General features: G+C 33.2%; 1 protein-coding gene across 3 annotated transcripts in view; it reads left to right on the forward strand.

Annotated features, from left to right (window-relative positions):
* LOC136030225 (trichohyalin-like) overlaps positions 1 to 8,293 on the forward strand; it is a 185,779-nt gene that overhangs the window by 123,585 nt on the left and 53,901 nt on the right. The gene's annotated exons all lie outside the window — the stretch shown is intronic.

Raw genomic sequence — 8,293 nt, forward strand, 5'->3', positions numbered from 1 at the left:
TTTTCTTTTTTCTTTTTTTAGTTTTTTTAGTTTTTTCTTTTTTTCTTTACCCTTTTTAAGTTTTTTTTTTTAGTTTTTTCTTCTTTTTTCATTTTATTTTTCTTCTTTATTTTTTAGTTTTTTTCCGGAACGAGCCCCAGCAAGTGTGCAAGGTGCTAATTTTTAGCTGCGTAAAACTTGCAGATATACAATTGGTAATTCCTCTGATATACTCTGGTAATTCCTCGAAACGCATTCTTTTTTTACTTTCTCTTTCAGCCGCAAGCTAGGTGCATATAAATAGACCGTCCGGTTTACCGACTCTAGAACATGCAACATATAATTGTCCATGGGAAACACATTTCGTATTAAGATCTATTCCGCATATTTCTAATGATTGCCTTTGAGCTTTGTTGATGGTTATTGCAAATGCTAATCGAATTGGGAATTGCAATCTTTTAAATTGAAAAGGCAGAGCCATTGGAATCATGGTAATGCGAGGAATAAGAACAGCCTCACCCTTGGAAGGCCCTGCCAAGATTGTTGCCTCTATTACGTTTTCAATTGTTTTTTTTTACGGCAAGTCGCGTGCCGTTGCAAAGCTTATGCGGGTTAATATTTCGCCATAGTATTATTGGTACCCCTAGAGATCCCCTGGAGATCCAGGGAATTTAAAAATTCTGATGGATAGTTAACCGCTTCATTTGATTCCAGAACTGTGTCGACTGACTTGTACCCGGCGGGTACAAGGGCCCCAGCACGGCACGCGGCAGGCTTCTATATATGGATTCTCATTGTCCCTTGTGTTCTATTGCAGTTTTCTCAAAGATATTTGATTATTAAAGTCCAATTTCAAAACATGATATCTACTAAACTTGAAAGTTTTGGTTTTCTTTTTTAAGTTTTTTGAATTCTTGTAATCCCTTATTTTTTATTTTAATTTTTTTTCTTTTTTAGGTTTTTTCTTTTTTCTTTTTAGTTTTTTTTAGTTGTTTATAGTTTTTTCTTTTTTTTAGTTCATTTTTCTTCTTTATTTTTAAGTTTTTTCTGGAACGTGCCCCAGCAAGACGTGTGCATGGCACTAATTTTTAACTGCGTAAAACTTGTGGATATACAACTGATAATTCCTCTGATATACTCTGGTAATTCCTCGACACACATTGTTTTTTTTTACTTTCTCTTTCAGCCGCAAGCCAGGTGCATATAAATAGACCGTCCGGTTTACCGACTCTAGAACATGCAACATATAATTGTCCATGGGAAACGTATTAAGTCGCAATGGCAATTCGTATTAAGAAATATACCGCATTTTTCTAATGATTGCTTTGCTGATGGTGATTGCAAATGCTAATCGAGTTGGGAATTGCAATCTTTTACATTGAAAAGGCAGATCCATTGGAATCATGGGAACGCGAGAAATAAGAACAGCCTTACCCTTGGAAGTGTCAAGATTGTTGCCTCTATTACGTTTTAAATTTTTTTTTTCACGGCAACTCGCGTGCCGTTGCAAAGCTATGGTGGGTTAATATTTCGCAACAATTTTAATGGTACGCCTAGATATACCCTGGAGATCCAGGGAGTTTAAAAATTCTGATGGATAGTTAACCGCTTCGTTTGATTCCAGAACTGTGTCAACTGACTTGTAAATGGCTGCCTGATTTCGAATCTTGGTCAGAACAGTATTTTCGATTTCGTGGACGTCTTTGTTCTTGGCTGCCAGATTCGGTCGTTCACCTAGCCATTTATGATTTTTATAATTGGTTAATATATTCGGAAATAACTTTTCAACCAAATCATTTTTTGACGTCACTAAATTACAGAATTCAGGAGGCAGTTGTATACGTCCTGAAATTGAGTCAACTGGGAGCTTTCCTTTTCCAATTGCCAGCAATTGATCTGAAAATATTTCAGCAGAATGATCGTTTTGCAATCGGACACGCATATTTATAGTTAATTCTAATGTCTTTACGTGTAGCCACAAATTAGAATTTTTAAGGCAAGCATTCATTTCGTCTGTAGGTGTCGATCTAGGAATAACAGGTAATGTTTGCCTGAAATCTCACGCAAGCAATTTTAATGTGCTGCCAAAGGGTTTGGACTTTTCTCGTAAATCTTGCAATGATCCGTCAAGAGCCTCGAGCGATTTTTTGTGTGCCATTGTGCACTCGTCCCAAACAATAAGTTTCAATTAATGCAATACTTTACCTATCCAAGATGATTTGGAAATGTTGCACGTGGGAGTTTCTGTAGACTGCATATTCAGAGGCAATTTCAAAGTGGAATGAGTGGTTATTTCACCAAGCAGCAATGTTGCGGTTATTTTGGACGACGCAAGGGCCAACGCTATGTCATTTTTGGATGTAATTGATGACGTAAATTGGACATTCCTAATCTAGCCCTTTCTCATTGAGCCGCAAGCCTGGTTTTGTGTTGCTCTGGTGTTCCCTTTTTGGTGACATTGTAGGATACTTATACACGCATTGCTTTTGTAGTTCAGCGACACACCTTCTTTCTTTACTATCTCTATCAGCCGCAAGCCTGGTTTCGCGTTTTTCTTCTTTTTTCTTTTTTAGTTTTTTCTTTTTTTATTCGTTTTTTTCTTTTTTTTCGTTTTTTTGAGTTTTTTACCTAATTTAAGTTTTTAGTTTTTTTCTTTTTTTTTTCATTTTTTTTAGTTTTTTTCAGTTTTTTCTTTTCTTTTTTTCTTTTTCTTTAGTTTTTGTCTTTTTGTTTTTTATTTTAGTTGTTCTTTTTTTAGTTTTCTTCTTTTTTAGTTTTTCATTTTTTTGGCTTTTCCTTTTTTTTTACTTTTTTTCTTTTTTAGTTTTTTATTTTTTTTTATTCTTCTGTTTTAGTTTTTTTTCTTTTTAGTTTTTTTTTCTTTTTAGTTTTTTTTTCCTTTTTTCTTTTTAGTTTTTACCTATTTTATTTTTTTATTTATTTGTTTTCCTTTTTATTTTTTCCCTTTAGTCTCTATTTTTTTTCGTTTTTTTTTCGTTTTCTTTAGTTTTTTCTTTTTGCCTCTTTTTTAGTTCCTTTTTTTAGTTTTTTCTTTTTTAGTTTTTCCTTTTTTAATATTTTTTATTGTTTAGTTTTTCCTTATTTTTAGTTTTTATTCTTTTTTTCTTTTCTTTTTTTTAGTTTTTCTTATAAAATAACATATATAGATAGTTTTTAATTCTTTTAAGTGTTTATAGTTAGTTTTTTTTATATAATGATGTCATACTTAGTGACAGACAGACGGACGGACAGACGGACAGACACTACATTTTATATATTTCCTTTTTTTGTTTTTTTAGCTTTTCCTTTTTTTAGCTTTTTTTCTTTTTTAGTTTTTTAATTTTTTTTTTATTTTTTATTCTTCTTTTTTTAGTTTTTTTTTCTTTTTTAGTTTTTTTTGTTTTTCTTTTTAGTTTTTGCCTTTTTTTTTACATTTTTAGTTTTTTTCTTTTTTATTTTTTCCCTTGTCTTTTTCTTTTTTAGTTTTTTTTCGATTTTTCTCTTTCTTTAGTTTGTGACTTTTTGTCTTTTAATTAGTTTTCTTTTTTTAGCTGTTGAAGACGTTGACGACAATATTTATCAATTTAAAATACCATTCAGATCGTTTTTTGGGGTCCATCAATGTTGGGCAAAACGATACTTTCGACAAAAATAATGCGTAATCAAAATAAAATGTTTTTCGAAAACCCACAAAAAATCTACTATTGATACAGTGTTTGCCAAGAGTTCTATAATAAAATAAAGGTTATTGTACTAGACACAAAATTCATACTGGGATTTGATGTGTTCAACATTATTGAACCAAATGCTGTATTGATTATTGATGAGTTCAGCTGAATCCGTTGAGCAATTGTCTCAGAAAATGCTACAATTGTCAACTCAAATCCATAGGTTTATAATTCTAGATTAACAATATATTAATAACAGTCTATTCTTAAATCATGAAAAAATTTCCGTGATCCTATTTCTACACAATCTCTTTCATCAGAGTATGACAAAGTTTGCTTTGAATTGCAACTACTAAATCATTTACAGAGTTGTTTGTGATTCAAGTTCTCTAATAACCCTCAATAAGCAAATATATATAGGTGCTTTTACTACGAGTAGTTGTAGGACTTGTAAACAATTTTTCTAAAAAATGGCCAAACACTACAAATTGACGCCATTAGAACTTGCCCTTTCTCCAATAGAACACTTTAAAGACAATGTCAGTAAATTCATTAATGTTGACAATGTTGCCGATGATAAAAACTATTTTTACTTCAAGATACACTTCGGCGAGTGGACAAAGATAAACCCTATCATGTGAGATCCATCAAGGTAATTGTCATTGATAAAAAGGATACGTCTGCTCAAGATTCTGGAGCACCAACACAATCAAAGGAGGAAGATTCAAAATTGTCAATTGTTGGAGACCTAATACCACGCTCATATCTTGGACTAAGTAAAAAATCTAAATATATCTGGTCAAAAGCAATCACATTCAAGTTGATATTAAAGGGAAACGAATTACAATTCAGGGTAAAAGTTGTGATCTACTTGATTTAATATATGATATGGTCACAAATCATAAAGGACTTTTGTCATTTGACAACCATCTATATAACTTTTTAATTACATTAAGCTTTCCGTAAAGTCTTATTACTAATAAGCCAATTCTAAAGAAATTAAAGGAACTTAGCAGTCTAACATTAAAACAAGCAGAACAAAAATATTTTGAATCAATCTTGGAAAATACTGTGATGGTGAGACAAAAGCGAAGATATATTGAAATCAACTTATCAACACCGCCGCCACCCAATAGTATGCAAAATGGTTGCGGACATTATACTACGTCTTTGCGTTCAAAATGGTTGAAGTATTGAAACGTGTTTTTGAAAATATTGGTGAAGTGGGATATCTAAGCTCCCCCACCACACTTTCTAAAGTCGCTGGGCTTTAAAAAACATTTGGGAGAGATTATCTACAAAATGAACCAAGTTATGCTCTACATCGAAATCCTAACATTAGTGATAATGATTATCGAAAAACTAAAGCCTTTCTCCCATTACATATAATGCAAGCAGATCTTTTTACTCTAGATGAGATTCAAAGGGGTCACAATACGCCCTACAAATATATCCTGCTTGCAATTGGTGTCTTTAGTTGCTATTCATATTCTATTCCATTGCAGTCAAAGAGAGGTATTGAAGTTGCTAAACCTATAGAAATCATTCTTGAGCAAAATTGTCATAGAAAAATTCAAACGTATCGAGGAAGTGAATTTGTTAATCCATATGTAGAGATGGTATTGTTGAAGTATAATACAATACTCTCTCATAGTCATAGTTTTATAAGGGCCGCAATGGCCGAACGATTGATAAGAACTAATTAGCTTTTAATTTCAAGATATTTTACACTGAAAAATACTTCTGCTTTTATTCAAAATTTAAATAAAGTCATGTAAATTTATAATGAATGCCGTCTTCGATCTCTGTCCAACGTTAGCCCTCAGGACGGTCATCGAGGAGATCATGATATACTTGACACTTTTATTAAAAAATATTCCAGTGAAAAGGTGTGAAGAAAAAATTCAATGCTGGTGATACTGTACAAATTGACAGAACATTTAATTGTGGTCCACTGAGCTTAGACATTGCAACTAGAGTATATGGAGACATTAGACATTAGACTTTAGACATTTTTTAGACATTTAGACTTTAGACATTAGAGTATATGTTAAACCCATAACATATACTCTAAGAGAAGCTAAAGTTAAAGAGACTCTCGATGGTCTTAATAACTATGAACTTCAAAAAGTTAAAAATATTAGTGTGTAAAAGATATTAAAGAGTCATACAGACAAGGGCAAGAGATAGTTGATTGTTCATTGGCTGGGATAAAACTCTGGTTTTGATTCTTGGAGAGCAGTTGAATACATAAGCAATGCCTAATAATTTCTGTGTTACATTCATGTCAAATGTTTCCAATCCCCTCCAAAATGATTTGAATAAAACTAGTGATTTTTTGACAAAACTCTCTCACACCATCAAATTTGATGGCGAGTTTGAAGTTGCTCAGGTTGATTGTATTCTTAAAAATGCATTATGATATCCTAAGAAATGATCGTGCATATGACATAAAAGTTAGACCACATGACTGGCCACTCGTTAGTGAGAACTGGATAGAAACAATGAACTCGGGTGAAATCTCTTCGTCACATTACCATACAAAGACTTTGGTAGCATGAATGATTTGTTTCGTGCTATCAATAGAAGAATCTCTGCTCGTAAGAATGGTGATTCTCAATTTAACTATTGAACGGAACAGGGTAAGCTCTACATTGGTTCAACCATTGACAATTAAAAGGTTATTCTCAATGATAATCTGAGAAAGGTTCTTGGTTTTAATTAGATTATAATCAATGGTAGAAGTGCTGGAAGCACTAATAGTATGGATCGTGTTATTTTTCATGGTATCTCCTCAGAGAGTTTTAAATTTCTTTACGCTTCATTCATTGAAACATCGAGAGTTGGTAAAAGCAAAGTTCCCCTCCTACTGGCTCATGAACGAAAAACCAGTCAAGATCACATTCTTCATTAAAATATAAAGTATCTTCATTATATCCCTGTAAACCCTTTCTATTTGGAACTCTCATAGTTAACATTAAGAGCTGATTTAGGTGAACCCTTAGCAATAACAAAAGGTTTTGGCGTGATTACATGTCATTTTGGCCCGTCCAATAGCAAAATGTCTAATAGAAAAATGGCATTCGCTCGTCCTGATATTCATTGCGATGCTGCTACTCTTGGTCCAAGACAATTGAGTCATAAAATGTACTTTTACAAAGATCGTTCATCAATATCGGACTATGCTCTTGGCAATTGGTTTACTGAGCTGTTTCACTCTGCACTACCCTTGGCTAAAAAATACATCCTACCGACTGCTGCAGATTTGTTATCCTCTACAATACAAGATTTGGGCTGTGGCAAGGATTAGAAAAGTGTTTCGGAGAATCTCAGGTCTGTTGCACACACCCTTGGCGAGCAATTGAAATCTCGACAAAATGTAAAAGGTTTAAAAAGGTCGAGAAACACTGTATTACTTGTCAGTCTCTACTCAGGTCAGAAACGAAAGACATCTCTATTGTCAAAAAAGAAGAAACCAAGGAAGAAAATTGTTAGATCAAAACAGGATTTTATTTTCCTATACTGAAATAGCATATTTACCATGCAATGATTCCCATCAATCAATCACTTCATCTCTAAATCTATTCAGTGCAGAAAATGCTAGTATAAGAAATGGTTACTATGAAAAATTTTACCCACAACAAATGCTCTCTGAAAACATTCATTTTCAAATTTATTCCCATGAAGATTGTTTCGTGGATACGTCTTCCACATTTATAGATTTATATTTGGTAGTCAAGAAATCTGACAATGAAACACCAAGTCTTACTGATAGAATATCTTATAATTCTTTCGACAAATCAGTGTCTAAGTAAATGAAACATTGGTGAGCAATAGCAACAATCACTCAAATTATATGAGCCATACTCAGTTTATGCTGATGTCACCAAAGTCATATAAGGAATTGAGAGGCTCAGCCAATTGATTTGAATATAAGACAGGCACTGACACTACATTTGCAGTTAAAGAGGTGACAACTAGTGAACTCTGTTTTTTGGGAAAATAAATCACGAGATATTTAATGCAACCCAATGGCTAACACCGAATGTTAAGGTGGACAAAAATTAACGCTTGCTCCATCCAATTTCATTTTATGAAAGGAACTTCCTACACTACCCGATGTAACAGTCTCTCTCATCTGGACAATAATTCACGTACGAAAGTAACAGGTTATGAGCTTTGTTGCTTTAGCAGAGGAAAAACTGAGAGCTGGTGGAAATAATATTAAACTACCTGTTCCTCATACAATCTTTGACGTACTGCTACGAGTTCACGCATCTTCACCGACTCTTCGTTTATCAATGGTGAAATTCCCTCAAAACGGGTATTGACCTTTGTAAAAACGTGCTAGTACTATAGGATCGTATCTAAGAATTAATGACGCTTCTCGAATACTAAGTTCCCTGCGTCGACCCTGCATTGTATTCCTGTAGCGTGATTCGATCTCTGGGTCCCGTATTACCAAGCTAAGTTTAAATCCACTGCGCCACCACAGGACTCTATAGGATCGTAGATAAGTTGTCCATACAAGTTTGAAGTTTTTGGACTTTCCTCCTTTGTTTGTAAATTAAATGAAATCCCACTCTACAATTTACTCTTTGATAAACCCTGTAGGACACTGTACGAGTTAACAATACAATCTCTAT

This window comes from Artemia franciscana, chromosome 8, assembly GCF_032884065.1.
Source record: "Artemia franciscana chromosome 8, ASM3288406v1, whole genome shotgun sequence".
In the NCBI taxonomy this organism is placed as follows: domain Eukaryota; kingdom Metazoa; phylum Arthropoda; class Branchiopoda; order Anostraca; family Artemiidae; genus Artemia; species Artemia franciscana.